At 48.8% G+C, this 21,168-nt stretch overlaps 1 pseudogene; it reads left to right on the plus strand.

The window, feature by feature from the left end:
- The first annotated feature begins 705 nt into the window (after nt 1-705).
- On the plus strand, nt 706-9,854 carry LOC116748625 (annotated as a pseudogene).
- Nucleotides 9,855-21,168: the final 11,314 nt, after the last annotated feature.

Raw genomic sequence — 21,168 nt, forward strand, 5'->3', positions numbered from 1 at the left:
CCCAGAGGGGTGTGTTCTGGTGGAAAGCCCAGCCAACAGTCAGCACAAAGCTGACTCCAGGTGCAGCCATCATCTGACCATAATCTTGGAAATCGGAGATCAGAGACCCTTGCTGACCCCAGTCAGCCCCCAGAACCACAAGTGATAAGAGTAAAAATAAATTCTACGTTACTCAGTGTTTCAGCTATTTGTTGCTCTGAAGCCTTTACTTGTTGCTTGCAGGAGGCCTCACGCTGGTTCAGGAGTGATACTGACCCTCACTCACCTTTCTTCCCTCGGCAGCTGGACCCTCAGTCATGCTGCTTCTTCCTCCCCAGCTTTGTACCGTCAGGTGTGCCCTTCCCCCCGACACATTTGTAGGTGCCTGAACCCAGCTGCAGACCAAATTCAACTTTTCTTTCCAGAGGAGACTTCTCAGTTCCCAAGTAATTCAGTACATTCACAGATTGTCTGGTAGGGAGGATACTGCCCAACTCCCAGACAGAACAGCCTCGGACATTCACGTGCTGCCTTGCTCTCTTCACTATATTTTCCATGTGTGTTAGCTATTGTTTTATCAAAAGGAATGTAAGTTTCTTGAGGGCAGGGACTGTGTTTTAATTTTATTTTTGGAGCAATTTTAACTTTTGAGCGAATTGTAATTTTTTGAGAAAACGGTGATCATAGCTAACTGGAACGAGATGAATCTGTGAAAAGCCTAAGTCCATGACGATTCTCGAAAGGGACAAGGCGTCAAGTGTGCTGGAGAAACGTCACACTGCCCAGCGTGAGTCTATCGGTGCCCAAAGTGTCAGTAAATGAAACTGGTATATGGGGATAAGTCATTCATTTGTTAAAACAGGGTGAAGGTGGCTCTTATACATGAAGAGTCCACAGGTCGGAGGATTTCAATTCTTTCAGTGCTGTCTCCTTATTGGGTCATTCAAGTCATTTGCTGTAGTCTGTCTGAGATGCAAGAAATATTTTACCTGCTGAGTTGATAGCTTCAAAAGTCTTGCCATTTAGGTCTGGTACTAGATTGCAGGAAGTGTTAGGCCTGAAGGCTAGTCAGTGGCTGGGTTGGGGACTGGGGGGACGATGGTGGTCCTGGGGGCTGTTAGACACCCTGCACGATGGCTCATCTATAAACTCAATGCGGAAGCACGGTACGTGATGTCTCCCGCTCTGTGGAACCATCTGCGTGAGTTTCCCTATCAACTGCCAACCAAGAAGCTTAACGTGCTCCGTGACTGTGGCCTGTGGTCTATCACATGCCTCCCCCCTGGGACTACACTGACCGTACCCACCTCCAGGTTGGGTGGCGGTGTCCTCTCTGTGCTCCGGCAGCTTTCCATGCTTATTTTTATCCCAACCCTTACTCTGCTGTGCTGTGTCTGTGTACACACCTCCCCTCCCAACAGACTATGAGCTTCTGGGGGGTCTTGACAGTCATTTGTTTTCCTCGCCCTGTTCCTTAGCAGTAGCAGGATCTCCTTAATAAGGTTTTAAATGAATCAGTAAGTGAATGAGTGAATAAACGAAAGAAATAAGTTTCTACTATTTCCTTATGGGTTTAAACCAGCACAGGCTACCTGCTTCTTCCCAAATGTGCCCTGTGTTTCCTTGTCTCTGAGGGGACTATGTCTTATGTTTCTGGAAGCCTTCCCAGTGCACACAGTAGTGTAGCATCAAGACTGGCTGCATTATTTGTATGGTCCAGTGAAAAATGAAAAAATGTGCAGTCACACATTTCAAAAATTGTTAAGAATTTCAAACTGGTGACAGCAGAATATTAAACCAAGCACAGGGTCCTTCTAAGCGCTGCGCCCTGTATGACTGCACGGTCACACATCCATGAAGCTGGCCTGTGTTAGCAGCTGTTGTTTGCATCAGCTGTCCACGCCACGCCACGCCCCTCCCTGTGGTAACGGCAGCTTTTGTTTCTATGTGGCTTGTATGGGACTGATGCCACCACTGCTACCTCAGAGGCAGGCATGAGGTACAGGTCTGGCCAATGAGAGCACTGCATCCTCCTGGTCATGATTGGTTCAGGGAAGGGCACGTGACCCAAGCACAACCAATGAGAACCATACCTCAGCATTTTGCTGTAGGAGAAAAGGAATCTTTTTGCTGGTGCTACTAAGTCCTCAGCAAGTAAGCCTGGAGTCCTTGGGGGTTGCTAATTGGGGAAATCCTGGCTGAGACAGAGCTGACCTTGAAAAATCACAGCTGAGAAGATGAGGCACTGAGGGAAGAGATTCTTGCCAGCACCATTTGAGCAGCTGATTGAGCTGACCTTCTGGACTTCTCCTTTTTTCATTTGTATAAACCACTAAATTTCCTTCTTGGCCTAAATCAGCTTACCTTGGGTTTCAGTCACTTGTAATCAAAACGGTCCTGACTAATGGGTCATGCTTAATAAATACCTTTCAGTTTGAGTAATAGACCTGCAGGGCTTGAAGGAATCCATTGTTTAGTTCTATCACCCATTCTTCGCTTGGTTCCATTTGACTTGAGAACCAGGGCAAGAAATAGAATAGCCCAGGGAGACTGTGACTGCATTATTAAAACGAGAATTTAATAGTATGTTAAGAATGTATCTCTTACTCATTCATGTTCATTGTTTTGTATGTAGAAGGAGACAAGAATGAGGAATGTGGGGTGGAAGGCCTTTTTGCTTTGGAGATTTGAAAACAAAGCTTTTACGTTAATCATGCTTCACTTTTATACTATGAAAGAATAATAATAAAGTTTATTGTTTCCAAGGATTTGAAAAGATGCCACTCAAGCCAGTTCCCCTTTCCACTGACTGCTAGGGTTGCCGGTCCAGGTAGGTAACTTCGACCAGCCATGCCAACCCTTCCTGTAAAGCCAAGCTCTGCAGAGCACAGAAGTCCAGGTGAGCCCTGCCCTCTGACCCCAGGACTCAGCCTGCCCACACCTCCCCTCTCTGCTCAGAGGGGCTGTGCCTAAGCCAGCAGGCCCGCTGGGTGTTTCCCGACTTGGGCCTAACCACGCCCCACTGGCCTCCTTTCGCATTTCTTTTGGAATCCCGAGCAAATCCTCAGATTGCCGACTCTACTGCCAACAGCAAACGTTATCTATCCTCTGGCTGTGTTGGCAGGAAAACTAAATTTTTATACCTCCAGGCTGGCCAGAATCTTGAGACCAGTTACCTTCCCTCATGATCTCATCCCGGTCATCCTCCACTTCCGCCCAGAGTGAAAGCCTCATCTGTGCTCTGCTCGACTCTCAGGCCAGCAGAGCTTTCTGACACCCCCTCCGCGCTCCCCCATTCCCACCCCCCCCAGCCCCATCTCCCACTGCAGCCTTCCCTGACAACCCCTTCCTTTGGGTTGGCCTCCTCTGTTCCATTGTGAACGGCCTCTCCATCCTACTCCCGTGCGCAGACTCTTTTTTGCCTTGGTTGACACTGTAATGTATCTCTCCAAGGAAACCACCTTCCCCTCATGGGCCCCCTACAATTCCCATTTGGAAACTTCCGGGGCCTCTCGCCACTGCTAGTCCTGCCATCATCCTGGGAGAGTTTAATTTTCTTCTGGGTGTCCTAGCCTTAGGTTATCCACCTCCTCAACTTCGGGGACCTTTGACCTCTCACCACTTCAACCATGACCATATCCTGTATGTTCTCAAATCTCAGGACTGAAACGTTAAACTCCAATATCCCTAAACTTGGTTACCAGCGTTCACAATGTCAAACATCAACATTTTTGCTTCACTGAGACTTCTGGTCAACGGTCCACTCCATTTTCCCCAAACTCATGCATTCAACAAATATCTACTGAGTCTATGCATGTGCCAGGTACTTTCAGGCAAAGCTGGTGAAGCTTCATTCTGGTGGGAAGATGTTTCCGTTACCTCCTGCTACACAACAAACCTGCAAAATTAGTGACTTCAGACAACGAGGACTTACTGCGTCTCAGAATTCTCTGGTCAGGAACTGGTCAGGGCTAGGTTAGGCGGCTCTTCTACCTCCCTGGGTGCCAGCTGGTATCACTCACTCATCTACACTCAGGCAACACCACATGTCTGGCACTTCCATGCTCCTCCATATGGAAGCCTGAGTTCCTCACAGCATGGTGGTCCAGGGTAGTCAGCCTCGTTACCTAGCAGCCAGCTTCCAAGAGTAAAAGTGGAAGCTCACACGTCTCCTAAAAGTTAGGCCCAGGACTTGGACAGCATCCTTTCTGCTGCATTCTGTCAGTCAAAGCAAGTAATAAGAAGTCAAAAGCCCAGTCCAGATTCAATGAAAGGAGAATCAGACCCCACCTCGTGATCAGTGTGCATACAATGAGAGGAAGAATTGACGGTGGCCATTTTTGGAGATTACTGACTACAGAGGAGGGAGATAATAGATATGTGGACAAATAAACAGAGAAATGCCTGAGAGTAATGAGAGCTGCTCAGAGAATTGAAACAGAGCAATTTGTGCTCCTGTAGATTTGAGGGGATTTTCAAGGAGAGCCTCTCTGAGGAAGTGCTATTTAAATTGCAACTGGGAAGGCGAGGATTGCCAGCCATGTAAGGATCCTGGCAGGAGAAAGAGTTGGCACAAAAGCTCTAAATGGGAATGAGCTGGGCATGTTTTAGGAACAGAAAAAAGGGCCAGGTGTTAGGAGTGTGGACAATGACAGACTGTGTGACTGGAAACGAGGTTGGACTGGTAGGAAGGGCCAGATCAAATGCACCCGGGTAAGGAGGCTGGATTTTCTTTCAGGAGCAGTCAGTGGAAAGCCACGGAAGGGTTTTAAGCAGAGAAGGGACAGATACATCTTTAAAAGGTCACTCTGGCTGCCCTGTGGGGAACAGGTTGTGAAGTACAAGCGTGGAAGGAGCAAGACTGGTCAGGGGCTACTGTGGAGCCCAGGTCCAGGAGATGGTGGCTCATTTGGCTGCCAGATGTAGGGAGGAGAAGAATGGAGATTTGTTTGGGGGTTGGGCTGTCAGGAAGAGCCAAGACTTGTCTTGGTTCAGGTCCCCTTCATGCCTGGGTGATCACTGCAAAACCTCCTGAATGCACCCCACAGCTGGCTGTCACAGTTAAGTGCCCCTCCTTAAACAGCATCTTAGTGTTTTTAAGATACCTTAAATTCCGTATCTTTGCATGTAACCCAGCCCTTCATCCTAGGCTCTACTCCCCACTTAGGCTCGTTTCCCAGTCCCTGTCCCACACCTGCTCTTTGCTCCAGCCCTATCTGATCATTCACTCTTCCCTGATCACATCCTAGCTCGTGATCTGGTGCCTGGCATGTGCTGTCTTCTTCCTAGAACGCATCTTCTCCCCCACCTCTATTCATCATCTACCTAACGTCTATTCCACCTTCAAAATCTAACAGATGTTGCCTCTTCCAATAAGCCTTTCCTAAAAACGTAGGTTAATTTAGATTTCTGGGCCCTCAACACAAGGCACCATGGATAGTCACCTCCTTGTCTATCTCTTCCCACTGAGTGGGGTCCGAAAGGACTGGAACTCCCTAAGTGAAGGGAGTGAGAAATTTAGGAGAGCTGACGCTATCCTATTTGGCATGATTTGCCCTTGGAGTCAGAAAATGTGCATTACAAGGTCAAATCACAGCAGAAAGATAGATGTGATAGATCCTTTTAACTGAGTTCCTCCTTCTCTCAGACCAATTTTGGGAAGTTAGACTCACCACTTGAAAGAGGGGAGAACTTACGTTCCGCCGTGCTCAAGATTCTCGGGGAAGTCTGCTCTCTGTACATACAATGTATCAACATCACTGTTGATAACAGTATTGATGTCTGGCAAAATTAGTACTCAGATTGCCTTTCCCCTGGGAAAGTCTGAAAAGTCTACTGCTGCCAACACCAAGTTCATTGTGATGTTTAATGGTAAATACACTACAGTTGCTGACTTCCAAATCTATACCCAGACCTGGTCCTTGCACTGAACTTCAGACTCTGAAATCCGAGTGCCCGATGGGCTTCTCTTCCTGGATGGCCCCCCAAACTTGGCAGGTCTAAAATGAAACTCATCACCTCTCCTACTCCTGGATACCCAAGACTGGGAATCTAGCAGTAACTCTGGGATGAGTCACCGGTGAATATCTGCGTTCATCCTCTTCTTCCTTCTGATTGCCAGAATCCTGGTCCAAGGCCTCAGCTTCTCTGGCCTGTACAACCACCAGCCTTCACCAGCCTCCCTACTCCTGGCCCATCCTCCTCTGGTTTTCAGGGGATCCACCTGAAATGCAAATTCGATCTTGTCCCTCCCCCATCTGAAACCCTTTAATTGCCCAACACAGGTTAGCAAACTTTAGTTTGCATCGGAATCATTTTGAGAGCTTCTTTAAAATGCAGATTTGAGCCCCTAGCCAGACCCGAAGAAACCAGGATCTGCTGTGTGACGCCAAAGGATGAACATTCTTAACATCCTTAGTGCCCAGGGATTCAGGTAGAGGGCAGGTGGGTCCACCCCAAGAAGAGTGTGGTTCATGGGAGGAATCCAAGCTCCTCATTCACTTTACCTGGCCCTTCCAGCATCCCCAGCCTTCTTAAGTGAGGTCGTAGCCACCTCCTTGCCTCACGCACCCCCTTCTCCACACACCCTGCTCTCCAAGGTACTTCTCATCTTTGACCTTCGTTATATCTTGCCTGTTTCCAGGAATGTCCTCTCTGAATGACTCCTCTTTTCAATGAGTTCGTGAAACGGAGTCCCCCTAAAACTGAGTTCCCCTGCCAAGTTTATGATTAACCACTCTATCCAAAACTTTATTCCCTTTCTTGTTCCGCCCCTGTTCCCCTCAGGATTGAGGAGTATTAAAGAAAAGGGAGCATTGAAACCGAGCAGGATCCTGCGGGGCCCTCCCAGACACGAAAGCCCCTCCATGTTCCCCACTTCTTGTTTACAGAAAAAGACTTTATAATCTCCTAGGCTTTCCCGGCATTCCAAAGAGCAGACATAGGCAGTTACTAATTAGGGAAGTAAGGGAATGCAGAAACAAAGGAAAGCAGTCGAGCAATGATACTTTAAACAATAGTTCAGCGATAAAACAGAGTCCTAGCTCCTCTTCAAGGGACATACATAATAGTCTGACTCATATCTTTGAGTTGTTCTACGGAAACTAAGACCCCCCGCCACCCGGGTGAAGGATGGTGTCTGCATGCTGACCACGAGCTTGTAGACCCCTGACTGGTTGGAAACTGAAGGTTGATGATTGAGATTTCCAAAACATCGCCCCGTTACCTCCCCACCAACCAATCAGAAGAAAGTCATGCACCCTGCAACCCTTCCCGCAGATGTTGCCTTTAAAAACCCTTCCCTGAAAGCCATTGTGAGCTCTGGTCTTTTGAGCGTGAGCTGCATGTTCTCTTTGCTTGGCACCTGCAGTAAATGCTGTACTTTGACCACAACCCAGGGTCAGTAAATTGGCTTTGCTTTGCAGCAGGAGAGCAGACTCAAGGTCAGTTCGGTAACAGTAACTCTTACCTTTGTAACTTTCCTACTCAAGGCTTCAGCACCACCTGGGAGCTTGTAAGAAGAGCAGAATTGCAGGCTCCACCCCAGCCCTACTGGATCAGACCCCAGGTGATTCCTATGCACTTCAGAGAAGAAGCAAAACTCTATAACTTGGCTCAAGAAGCACGTCTTCCAGGAAGCCTTCCTAGATTGGCACCCTCCCATCAAGCATTCCTCCAAACTAACACTGGGCATGACTACCATGTACTTGTAACAGTTCATAAGTTAGGACTCCCACAGTCCAGTGGCAGAGAACTGTCATATTTAAAGTGTTGCCCAAAGAGGAATTTCAATCCCCAAGTATCCCCAAATTCAGGGGAACACCCTGTCTTGGTACCTCTCTCCCCTTTCTTCTCTGCTGGTGGTGGTCCTGAAATGACCAGGTCCCCTGCCTCACCTGGCCTCTTGGGTGATGCAGTTCTTCTGCTTTTCTCCTGAGAACCTGGCCATGTGGCATGGTCTCCTCTCCCCTCAGAGAGCGGGGCAGGCAGAAGGAGTGAAAGAGGCGGTGCCCAGTTCTCTTGGTGGGTTCAGAGCCCCAGGGTGCAGTAGAAATACTTCTCTATGTATCTGCCCACCCCTCCTCCATCTTTGAACAGCGAGTGTCCTGTTCATTGCCGAACACCTAACGTGTTCTTCACAGAACATGGTAAGAGAGATGGCCTGGGAGCCAGAGGCCTGTTCTCACAAGCGGCTCTGCCACTGACTGGTATGTCACCTTGGGCAGCCCCTGTACCTCTCTGAACCTCTAGTTCTTGGTCTGTAAAAGATGAATAATAATACTTTCCTGGTCTACCTCACTCTGTTAGGGGAAACACTGACTGAAACCGCCCACCCTGGCCAGGCACCAAAGTAACCATCTGCATGAGTTATTATGTGACAGGAGGTCCTGGTAAGAACACAGAACTAACAAGCCACCACCAATGGGAAGAATTCAGGAAAGGTCAAAAGGGGAGAGGAGATGTCAGTCCGTATGTCCTACCAACCTCCCAGAATCCTCATTGCAGGAATCTGTCTTGGCTGAGTGATACGTGTGCCACCAGGAAGGACCCTAAGTCAGAATGATTGGCCAGAGACAACCCGGAAACTAACCCCATCACCATAAAACTGCAAACCATGTGGCAGAGCAGTCCTCCTGGGCTCCCTTACCCTCCTGCTCTCTGCCTGGGCGCCCCTTCCCAATAAAGCCTCTTGCTTTGTCAGCACGTGTGTCCCCTCGGACAATTCATTTCTGAGTGTTAGACAAGAGCCCACTCTCGGGCTCTGGATGGGGTCCCCCTTCCTGCAACACCTCCTTCCATGAGGTGTTTCTACTGAGCCATGACTGTGTCTGGGTGTGCACGCACATGTGCGTGAGTGCACACATACACACTCATACACTGTCACTCCCTCTCCCTGCTGTTCATTGGCCCAAACCCAACAGAGCAAAGCCCCAGTCTTTCCAGCATCCTTCCATGCCACCATAATGTCCAGGCCGATACTCTCAAGAGCATCAACAATGCCAAAAAGAAAGGCAAAACCAGGTTCTTTTAAGGTCATGCTCTACAGTCATGGCCTGCTTTCTAACTATGATGACGAAGCATGGTTACACTGGCAATTTTGAAATCGTTGTTGGTCACAGAGCTGGGAACATTTTTATCAACCTCACAGGCACATTAAACAAGTGTGGGTGGAGCCCCAGATCTGATGTGCAACTCAAAGATTGAGAACAATGGCAGTGAAACCAAGCAAGACCCTGTGGGGCCCTTCTGGATACAAAAGCCTTTGTGTCTCCCATTTCTTGTTTGTAGGAAAAGGCTTCTGCCTCCTGTACCTTCCCTGGGTTCCAAGGGGCAGATTCAAACAGTTGCTAATCAGGGAAGGGAGAGAATGCAGAAGCAAAGAGCAGTCAAAAAACCAATAGTGCAGTAAAATAGAGTTCTAGTTCCTCCTCAAGGAATGTACACGACAACATATCTCTGACATTTTCTGCAGGAACTAAGGCTCCCACCCAAGAGGAGGATGGTAACTTCAGGCTGAGCACAAGATCCCTGGAGCACCGCCCTGTTACCTCACCACAAACCAATCAGAGGACGGTCACACACCCTGCAGCCCTCACCCCAAATTTTACCTATAAAAACATCTCCCTGAAAACCATCAGGGAGTTCAGCATTTTTAAGCACGAGCCACCTGTTCTCCTTGCTTGGCCCTGCAATAAACCTTTCTCTGCTCCAAACTCCAATTGTTTGGCCTCACTATGACATCAGGCACATGAATGTGCATTTGGTAACAGCAGGACCATCTGTCCCTATCTCTTTGGTTTCACTGTAGTGATGACCTCAGTTGGCATCATGGATGAAAACACACAGGAGGGAAAATCCTGGGATTCTTCTTCTAGGGATGTAACACTTACATGCAAATAAAATGTCCCAATGGACACGAGAGATGGAGAGAGAGAGAGAGCAAAGCCCGGGTCAGCTGTCTGCCAGCTGCCGTTCTGAGTCTCAGCCAGAGACCTGGACAAGGGGGAACTCAATCCCTTGGCATCCATATGAGTGTCTAGACTGGAGATTGTCCTTCTGGGGCAGGTAGGGCCACCAGTACACGTGGAAGTTCTCACTGAGGAGGGTCCCACAGCCATTAGCATGCATAGAGGGACACGGCCTTCAGGGGGCATTGCCCAGAAGAACCCAGGCTTGCTCTAGCAGAAGAGTGAGGGGCTGTGGCCCCAGACCTAGGGTGCCCACCTGGGACATCTATGGTCCCTGTTTTATCTTTTGCCTGCTGAGTGCAGGGCTAGAGGGTGCTGCTATAAGCTGGTAGGGGGCCAGAAAACACAGGTTTTACTTTTGAAATGGTTAGTACTCTTAGGCAGAAATGAGATTTGAAACTGGACTACTCCTCTCCTCCTCCCCTGCCCCGTTTTATTAACAACAACGTTTGTGACATACCTACTATGTGCCTGGCAGAGTATTAGGCACTTGAGTTAGGTAGTCTTCTCACAGAGTTGAAACTGAGGCCCAGGACCTCATGTGATTGTCAGAACCTAAAGCAGAACAGAAGCCTTTGACCCCCAACTCCACGTCCCTCACCCTGGTGTACTTTCCCACAGCATTCTCAGTAAACAGCAGTCAGAGGGACCATCTATAGTCAAAGGAATCTGAGAATGTCTGCATGCCGTGTCCCCACTGGTTTCAGGATGCTGTGAGTTGAAAAACACAGAACACCCAAGGCCTGAACAAGGAAGAAACAAACCCAAAGAGTCAAAGCAACAGCTTAATCGCACACCAGGGAGAGAGATAAGCATCTCTGGATGCTCTTGGCCTTCTCCTCATGACCCTAATACGACTGCAGCAGCTCTAAGCTCACCTCTTCCTGTGATAATGCCCAAAGACTGGAACAGTCAAGTACTGTCTTGTGTTCTGTTTTGAGAGCCAGGAACACCTTCCTGGAAGTCCCCAAGCCTTACCACCTGTGGTCAGGGCTGCATCACATGCTCATGTTTAATAAAGCAAACACCGTCCAGGGCTCAGACCAACCAGCATTCCTCCCTGGGACTGGGCGGGGAAGTGTATTGAGAAGGAAATCAACAGGTCCTTTCAAACCCTTCTTGGAGAGCCACACTGCACGTGCGTACACTTAAGGCTCTTAAGTATATTTCTTTCTTATAAAACACACTTGACTTCTTTGAACCCAATGCTTCCCAAACTTATTTTTCCTGGGAGTTCTTATTCACTTCCTGCAGGTATGCTGAGAAAAGCTGAATCTCACCTTGCTGTTTATTCTCAGTTAAAGGACTGTCCTGAGCTCTCTGAGCACAGCCTTGGACCCAGACAGCACTCCATGCAAATGCTGGGGGACAAGAAGAACCGCTCAGTAATGTGAAGGAGAGAGTTTCCTTTGGCGTTTTCTGTTTTTGGCAGGCTCCCCTTCTTTGGGGCCATTCCAAATTAATAGGTTTAAGGCATTACTTTTAGTTGAATTTCTTACCACTAAACTGGCCACCAGGGAGGGAGAAAATGACGGCTTTTAATAATGATTAAAGAAGGACCAATGGTTAGGCCAAGCCAGAACTGCATCAGCACCAGCAAAGCCTGTGAGAACGCTCTCCTCAGTGCTTCCCAAGGCCGCTTCTCCGAAGCTGACAGCCTGCCCGGAGCCTGGCGGGTGGGCGTCAAGCTCACCAGGTGCTCAGCTTTGCAAGCCTCTCCTTTCTCTCCTCCTCCCTAATCCTCCTGTCTTCCCACCCCCACTTCTCCTCTGTGCCTCTTCCCTTGTTTTCTGACATCTCTAAGCAGTTTACAAAAAGGAGACCTTGAGGTTTCTTTGTCACTGATGTTTGAATGAAAGTAGCAACCCAGCCGTAGCCTCTGCTTAGGAGAACAGCCGGGTCCTGCCTTCCTGCAGGTCCTCAGAGCCACAGAGACAGGGCAGGGGTTGGTCAGGTGGGAAGGCCACTCTTTACATTCGAGATAACCAAGGCTCAGGTTGATTTCACAGATAGAACTCCCGTTTCTCCTTTCATCCCTGGCCCTCCTGTGGGCTCACCTTTGTTCCCATTCTTGTATGTGGGTTTTAGGAGGCAAGGCCATCATGCTGGGCATGGGAGGGAAGGACAGGCACCCTCAGCCTTTGCTGGCTTCCCCAGGCAAGACGTCCTGCAAGCTGACAAGCCGAGGCCTCTGGGCTAGTGTCTGCTGGAAAAGATTGGGTCAGAGAGGTCCATCATGCTAGGAGGACAGAGAAGACCTCGCTTCGTTCTACCTGGCTCAGCCAGATACAAGAACAACGCAACCAAGTACCATTTGCAAAACTGAGGTTCCTGAGACCCAGGGTTAGAGGCAGGTCTCCAACGGACCCGGCACTGGCTTTTGCGGTCTTCCTCCCCGCTACAGTATGTGTCTTTCTTCTCTGTGGCTTTGACGGCTGCTTGGTTGAACCTTTCCACTCCCTGGACTCTCGTTTCCTTGATGTCTTTGTCTCCCATTTATTTGACCCTATGTCCAAAAAACGTCTCCCATCCATCCGCTTCTCTCCATTTCCACGGCCTCTGCCAGAGTTTAGTCCCCATCATCTCTTGCCTGGACTGGTCAGCCACACTTCCACTCTTCACAACCCACTCTTCACACCACAGCCAGCGTGACCTTAAAGTGTCACTCACCTGCTTGGGACCCTCTGGTGGTTTCTCACTGGTCAAAGACCAAGTTCCAAAGTCTTTACAATGACCCACAGATCCTGGCATTATGTGGCCCCTGCCCCTCATCTGTTTCCCACTGCTTGCTGGGATGGGTCATGCTGGCTGCCGGTCAGTTTTGAGCAGAGCTGGCTTAAAGGGTCTGAGACCAGCGCAGCCTTGTGGTCGCCATCTTGAAATTCTTAGTAATTATCTTGGGTTTCTTTTGTTTTTTTGGTTGCATCGCACGGCTTGCAGGATCTCAGTTCCCTGACCAGGGACTGAACCCAGGCACAGCAGCGAAAGATTGGAATCCTAACCACTAGGCCACCAGGGAACTCCCAGTAATAATCTTTGAATTTGTGTTTTACAAGTGAAGTCTGATGGGACAATGGAGCATACCCTTTGCACGGGGCTTAGAGCCTCAGCTCTCCTCTGGTTCTACCTCCTGCCGCCCCCCTGCTCCCTGGATCCCCGGTCCCACCTGGCCTCCCCTTCCTCCCTGTGGCCACTGCCTCCCTCTGCCAGGAGCAGTGATCAGGTGCACTGGCAGGCGAGGCACACATTCTGCTGTTGCCCTTCACTGCAGGGCAGTGTGGCAGGGAGGGTTTAGACAGGCAGCTGATGTGATGTCATCTCCACCCAGGCTGGCAGTCCCACAGCACACTTAACGGGTGATAACAGGGGTCTCTCTCCCTGTCTGGATCCAGGTATCAAGTATGTCCTGGGACAGAGGTTGTGCTTCTTTGGGATCTCCCATCTGCTGTGGGTTGGGGAGGGGCGTCCCCAGGGAGGAGAGCTTGACTGACCCACCCCTGGCTGGGGGCCTGCATTTTCCCCTGCACTGGGCTTAGCAAATTCCATAGCTAGCTCTGCCTCTGAGATTCTCTGGGCTGCTGCCCAGACCGCCCTTTCCATGGATGATTCTTTTTTGTTTATTTATTTTTGGCTGCATTGGGTCTTTGTTGCTGCGCACAGGCTTTCTCTAGTTGCGGCGAGCGGGGGCTACTCTTCGTTGCAGTGCGTGGGCTTCTCATTGCAGTGGCTTCTCTTGTTGCAGAGCACAGGCTCTAGGCGTGCAGGCTTCAGTAGTTGTGGCTCGCGGGCTCTAGAGAGCAGGCTCAGTAGTTGTGGCACACAGGCTTAGTTGCTCTGCGGCATGTGGGATCCTCCCAGACCAGGGATCGAACTCGTGTCCCCTGCATTGGCAGGCAGATTCTTAACCATTGTGCCACCAGGGAAGTACCCATGGATGATTCTTTCTCATCCTTCTGGTCTCAGCTCACAGACCACCTCCTCAGATCATCTTGCCCTGCTCCTCCTATCCAAAGTAGGTCAAACCTGTTATCCTCTCTTTGCTTTCTTCATATCACACTTTGAAGGAATTGCCTGGTTCACAGGGCTTGCACATTTCTTAGGGTAATTGATACGTGCCTTTAAACCACTCATTTGCACAGAGGGGACCTCCAAAAGTAAGTGAGAAGATGTGTATGGCTCTGAGCTGACTGATGGACTTGAGTTCCCTTCCCAGCCCTACACTTGCTGTTGCCTCTCCCGCCTTCTCTGATTCCTCATGGTGGACATAGGGAAGGTCCTGGCAATTACTTATCTCAAGGGAAAAAATAAAATAAAAGAATGATTCCTTTTCTCTGTTTCTGTTCAGTCACTCTCTCTTCACCTGGGAAGAGAGCAGGATGGGAACAGGGGGACTTGAGAAAAGGTATAAGAAGTCCTTTGTTTTAAAATAGCAGAAAGTTGCTGCTTGGTATTTTCCCCAATTTTATTTATTGAAAAATCTGACTCCTGCTCCTCTTGAGTTCGAGATGGACAATGGAAAGGCTTGGAGCCATCCTATAATAGAATCTAGCATGCATTCAATCAGGAGGTCTTTTTGGAGCACCTCAGGGGCATAGCCTAGGCACTGATTAACCAGGAAGTCACTGGCCCTAATGTACAAGCAGGATGTGCAAGCCTCCTACTACATGAGTCAATGCCTGTTTAGTTGCTGTTATGGACTGAATGTTTGTATTTCCCCAAAATTCATATGTTGAGGCCCTAACTTCTAATGTGATGGTATTTGGAGATGGGACCTTTGCGAGGTAATTAGGTTTAGATGAGGACATGAGGGTGGGGCTCTGGTCCAATGAAATTAGTGCCCTTATAGGAAAAGACACTGGAGGGAATTCCCTGGCGGTACAGTGGTTAGGACTCAGTGCTTTCACTGCCATGACTTGGGTTCAATCCCTGGTTGGGGAACTAAGATCCCGCAAGCCACTCAGGGGGGAAAAAAGACACAGGAGAGTTCTCTCTCTGTCTTCCTCTTTCTCTTTCTCTCCCTCCCTTCCTCTGTGTGTGTGTGTGTGTGTGTGTGTGTGTGTGTGTGTGTGGTGTACAAGAGGGCAGCATTCTGCAAGCCAGGAAGAGTACCCTTTCCAGAATCTCTCTCAAGAACTGACTTGACCAGCACTATGATATTGGACTTCTCAGTACTTCAGAACAGTGAGAAAAATAATTTCTGTTGTTAAAGCCACCCAGTCTATGGAATTTTCTTATGGCAGCCTGAGCTAAGACTGTTGGGTAGCTGGGAGTTGCCACAGGGGAGTACACGGGGACTTGGGGCAGTGGCTAGTCACCAATTGGTACAGAAATATTTCAGTATATCTTAACAGTTGGTACAAGTATACTGTAATGGATCAGCACTGTTTGTGGAGTTTACATTACAGAAGAGGTAGAAAATATAAAAAATAAGCAAAATAAATAGTATGTCCATGGTTTTATGTGTTATGAAGATTTAAAAAAAGGCAGAGGAGAGGATTAGGGAACACCATGGAAGAGGGAGATTTCTATTTTATGTTGTAGAATGGAGTAAAGAGAAGGAAAATGGCACGTTCCCGTCCTTTAAGGGCACTTTCCAGAAGTTACACACTACACTTAAAGCTTATTGCTCAAAACTTAGTCACACAGCCGCACCTTGCTGCAAGAGAAGATGGGAAATGCAGACGTCATCCTGAAAAGCCATGTGCTCGGCTATTGTGGGGAAGTGGGGTTCCATTGCTGAACATGCAGAGAATGGATATTGGGGAACAACCAGCCACAGCATGGTTGGTTACATGACCGGAATAACATGACCAGTTGTATGTAGAAAGACAATTTTCACAGATCTGTTGGGAGACAGTTCTCCATGGGTCTCTCACATTTGTGGGTATCCTATAAACAGAGGCACCAGCTGCCTTTGTTCTGGACTATCTTTGCAAGGATGTTTGTATAGCGAATAGTCTTGGAAGACAGTGTCTCCCCATAGAACAAAGTGCAGGCATGCTGAGTGAGTGTCCAGTACAATAAAGATAATGTTTCCTTTGGCAGAAGAGGTCAGGACTTATGGACCATTATAAAATACTCGGGTTCCCTAAGCTCAGGCTTCCTCCCCTGTAATGTAACCCACTGCAGTCTCAGGTGTCACCTGGCTCTCTTTGCATTGACCAGTGGGAACTGGAGCTCAGGAAATACCCATAAAAACATGTACTTATTTAGCCATTTCCAGGTATGGAAGGAAAATGATAGCTTATACTAAAGAAATCTGGCTGATACCACCTTTACAAGGGGATCAAAGAACACAACCAATAATGGGACAAATTGACATGAGCCCCTAATGTAATGCCCTGAGAAGACCCAACACTACCTCTGTTGCTTTCTTGTTAAAAAATACATAGCTTGATTCTAATCATGAGGAAAAACTAATCCAAACCAAGGGACAGGCCATAAAAATATCAACATCATGAAATACAGAAAAGGACAGGAGAACTCTTCAACCACAGGGGGCTCAACAGATGGGTGAGAGAGACCCTGGCTAGGTGTGAGGCCATCAATGACTTCGCGAAGGCTGCTTATGCTACCTGTTGCAAAGCACACTGGAAGTTGCTGGGCAAATATTTGAACAGCATTTCAGTCCTAAACCTGTAATGGCCTGAGCCTCCCAGTTGCAGGGCCTCCTGCCTGGTGCCGGCAGTCATGTCCGCATCTCCTTCAAACCCAGCCACAGCAGGGGCCCATCGAGCCACTCAAAGCTCAAGTCTGGCTTTCCAGAAATAGCCACCAGCCTAGAAATGTGTCACGAGGGGAAAGAAGGAAAGGAAAATATAACCAAAGGCCCAGGGTCCAGGAAGCCTCTCCTCTCTTTCTCTCCAGAAAACATAGGGCTCCCCTTTCCTTACTCTGATCCTTTCTCATTCTTGTTCTCTGTTCAGGGGAATCTGAGTCCATGGTTAATCCTTGAGATCCAGAATGAGTCAGACATGGGTTTGGATTCCAGGTTCTCCATCTACCAAATGAGAATAATAATGCACCTTCCTCCTGGGAGTAAGTGAATGTCGGCAAGATAATGCACAGCTCATGGCATGTGGGGAGCGGGAGACCAGGGTCAGCTGTTCTCCCCCACGAGTGTGTGAACAAGGTCAGAGGTGGACATCTCCAGTCCCTGTGCCTCTCGGACCACCCTTGGGAGATTTCCAGTCACAGAGCAGGAGAGATGGGCCTCCAATCAGACTCCCCAGGATGCTATAGGGAGGTGGGCTGGAGGAGGGGGTGCTGGGACTTCACTTGTGTAATCTGTACACTCATAATAAGCCCAGGCAGAAGTCTCTGGGAATTTCCTACCATCTTCACTGTAGATGTCCTATTTATAAAGCTGAGTGACTGCAGCCGTTGCTTCACAGCCACTCAGCACGTGGAGACAGGCCATAACAGGAAATGAGGAGCACACCCAGAAACAGGGGCCTCACCCACCCAGAAACAGGGGCCTCACCCACCCAGAAACAGGGGCCTCACCCTTGCACAGGCCTGGGGGATGCCCTGGGTCCAGCCTGGCTGTTCCACTCTTGGAAACACCTTGATAGGCTCAGGGCATTTGTGTTTCCGGACCAGGTTTTCCCTCTCTCATCTCACTGACCCTTTTTCTGGCTTCTTTGCTCCAAAATAGCCTGCTTTGTTTTGGCGTTATAAACTTCCAAGGGAAGTCTGGCTTCTTCACGGCTTGTTTACAAGCAGTGCCAGGCCGTCTCCCTCCAAGACCCAAAGGATCAGGCGTCGGATGGGATCTGAGGGCATCTGTCTGCTTCTCTGCATGAACACACCAGCCTGGATGCCTCTGCTTATCACGATCTCTGTGTGAAAAAAGCAAGTTCTAGGAGCGATTCCTTAAGGTCAGAGGTGTGGGCCCTGAAAGGCAGTAAAGGGGCACAAAGGAGAGCAGAGGTCAGCCAAGACCAGCTGCACTTGCCCGTTCATCAGCCCATCCCGGGAAGCCCTGGCAGGAGGGGCTGGGAGGGGGCCCCCTCACTTCCTGATTTTACAGTTATTCTACCAGCAACTGAAATTGGGGTCACCAACCACAGCTGCGAACCAAGGCCTCCCCATCCTGCCCCCAGCAGCCCCATTAAATGCTGTTCAGGGCAGAAGGCAGCCCCATTTCCCCACCTTGCAGGTGTGCAGAGAAGTTTCCAAACCGAAGCAACCTTACTATTCAGCCACAGTTACTCATCAAACAAGGCAAACCAGCTGCCTGGTTAAAACATTCAACTCCTGACCCTCCCTCAGTGAACTTCTGTTCAGGACCAAGTGTAGGGACCCCAACTCAGTGTGCCTTGTGGATCTAGCTCTGACTCGTGGGAGTTCTGGGGATGTAGGAGGTCCAGACCCTGGGAGTTCCCAGGCCCCACAGCTTTGGGTGTTAGGGTCACAGCAGCGCAGGTGACAAGGGTCACATGGGGTGGGGCCTCCAGTAGTTGGTCAGCATGGGCTGGTGCTGGGAGGGGCTGCAGGTGCCCCAGCTCCTCCCCCAGCCCCATGTCAGGTGACCAAAGGACCCCAGGGCTTCTTTGGGTGACACTGTCGGATGGTGGGTGTGTGGTCCACCTACTCTTCTGGAACTGAAGACTCTTTTACTCTCTACTGTCCCTGATATTTCTCCAGACCGACCCCTGCCCCATCAAAGTCTCCCTCGAGAGAGTCTTTCCCTTTTCTCTGTCTTCCTCCTCCTCTCCAAACCCCTCCCTCTCTCTTTTTGGTAGCATCCCCTCCCCTCCCCTTTCCTGTTACCAGAGAACTTTAGGCCACCCTTTCTCCTGTCATGGTGGTCAATGGCCTGACTACATGTCTCTGAAGCTGTGGAGACCCTACATTTTCACATCACAGAGGTCTGGCCCCTTCCTGTAGGAGGGGGAAGAGGAAACATTTTCCCTCCTTCTACTGAGTCATCCCCTCAACCCCTGCCACCCCCTTACCACAGACTTTAACTGGGTGGGGGGGGGCTTCTTACTGCAGCAGTGGAAAAACAAAATGTCAACTTAGAAAAATACAAAGTCTCAAACAAATTAGAACTAATAAGGCTCAGTATGCTTGCCAGACACAAGATCTCCCTGCACAAATCAACAGCATCTCTCCCCCTACTACAAGAGCCGCTAGGAAATATTACTAAAAAGATACCGTTTACAACAGCAACAGGAAGGAATTCCCCAGGGGTCCAGTGGTTAGGACCCTGTGCTTCCATCCCTGGTCGGGGAATTAAGATCCCACAAGCTGCCTGGCCAAAGAACAACAACGGCAACAGGAATTACAAAATATCTAGGGGTTAACCGAGAACATACAAAACTGCTCTACAAAAATTTTTAATTCTAATAAAGGAAACAGAAAATGACCTGAGTAAATAGAGCACATTCCATGCTTTTGGACTGGATGCCCGAGTACAGGATGACTTGTCTTGGATGATTCTATAAAGACCTAACTGAACTCATGGTTAACCCACAAATTCAGTGCACTCCCACTCAAAACTCCAGTTGGATTTCTTTTTGAGGAATAATAAATAAATAAAGACATAATAACCTTTCTAAAAGAAGGGTAGAGAAGGGAGACTTGCTCAATCAACCACGCTGCAGACGCATAGCAGTACAGCATGGTACTGGCTCAGTGACACACAGACCAGTGGGGCAGAGTAGAAAACACGGCAACACGTCCGTGGACTGTATGTGTATACATACATATCAAAATGCCACATAAAAGCACACCTTCTCAATGGAGTTAGCCCCAAGTTAAGGTTTTTTTGGGATCTTCTGCTCCCCTGCTACCATTGTAACAAATAGGCCTGAGGAACAGCCTTGATAACAGTACCTTGAGGTCCCTGCATGACTCAAAATGAACTACATGAAACTGGCTCTGTGGAGAGGACAGCCCTTAATGTCCTACAGGCTTAATGTTCTAGAGCTGCCCTCCAAAGTCAGCAGCAGCAACAAGATGCTAGGCGTAAGGAGCCGCGGAGGCGTACAGAGCTGAGGCAGGGCAGCACACAAAGCCACAGGGTGTCAGCTCTCCCCACGTGAAAAGCATTGTTCCGCTAATGAGAAGGTGAGCTCCACCTGCCAGAGGAGCTGGAGGCCAAGCCGAAAAGGAGATGGATTGAGTCTGAGCCAAAAGACAGGTTCCACAAAGCAGCCCCATCCTGAGGGTCCAGCAACTTTTACTCCAGCTAATCCATTCAGCTCTCCTGTATGCTTAAAAGCACCAACAACTTTAAGAAGAATATGGCATCAAAAGAAAATCTCATATCTTGTGTTTCCATTCTTTTTACCTGTCACTCATTTAGTATTTCTGGGAAATAACATCCTTTCCCTCTGTTTTAGGCAGGATTAATCTAGGTTGTACCGTGGTAGCAAACAAGCCCCAAATCACAGAGGCTTATATCTTGATAATTGTTGAAGTTAAAGTAATGGGTATAGCAGGTTCAACATCCTATTGTCTCTGTTTTCACATGTTTGAAATTTTCCGTAATAAACATTTTTTATTTAATCTCCATGGCTTAAAACAACAAAAATTTGTTTCTTGCTCCTACTACACACCCATCATGGATCTGTCAGCTCTCTACTCCCACTTTGTCCTCGCTGAGAGGCACAGACTAGTGAGCTTCTGCTATCCGGGGTATTGCTGGTTACATGGCAGAGGAAAAGAACCGTGGGAGTAAAAGAACCATGGGGGAGTCATCTGATGGTGCTTAAGGCTTTTGCCCGGGAAGTGAAACATATCACACTATCGACATTTCATTGATAAGGCAAGTCACACGGCCACACTTAACTTCAGTGGCTTAGGAAAATATGGCCCACCTATACGCTCAGTAGAAGTAGACCTGGAAATACTTGGTGAACAGCACTGACGATTACCACAGCTCTGAAGACGTGAATCTAGGAATTAAAGGCCAAAAGGCACTCTGATACACCATAGTTTTTACCAGTGGATTTCAACACCGCTCAGCCAACCCTCGCCGCCCAAATGCTCGGCCTTCTCACTTGTGGTAAACCACTCAAAATTATACCAAGACTGGGAGTTCCACAATGTCAGGGACAGTTTATCTGTCTTTACCTCTCCAACACAGAGCACCTGTTTTGTCTCTACCAGGTGGTAAATTCAGATTTGCTGAACTGAAGAGACACTGGAGACAAGCAGTGTGAACAACCCGGCATTCTCTTACGGGACCTATTTCTCACCTTTGTTCTTA

The sequence above is a fragment of the Phocoena sinus genome, chromosome 2 (assembly GCF_008692025.1).
Source record: "Phocoena sinus isolate mPhoSin1 chromosome 2, mPhoSin1.pri, whole genome shotgun sequence".
Taxonomy (NCBI): Eukaryota; Metazoa; Chordata; class Mammalia; order Artiodactyla; family Phocoenidae; genus Phocoena; species Phocoena sinus.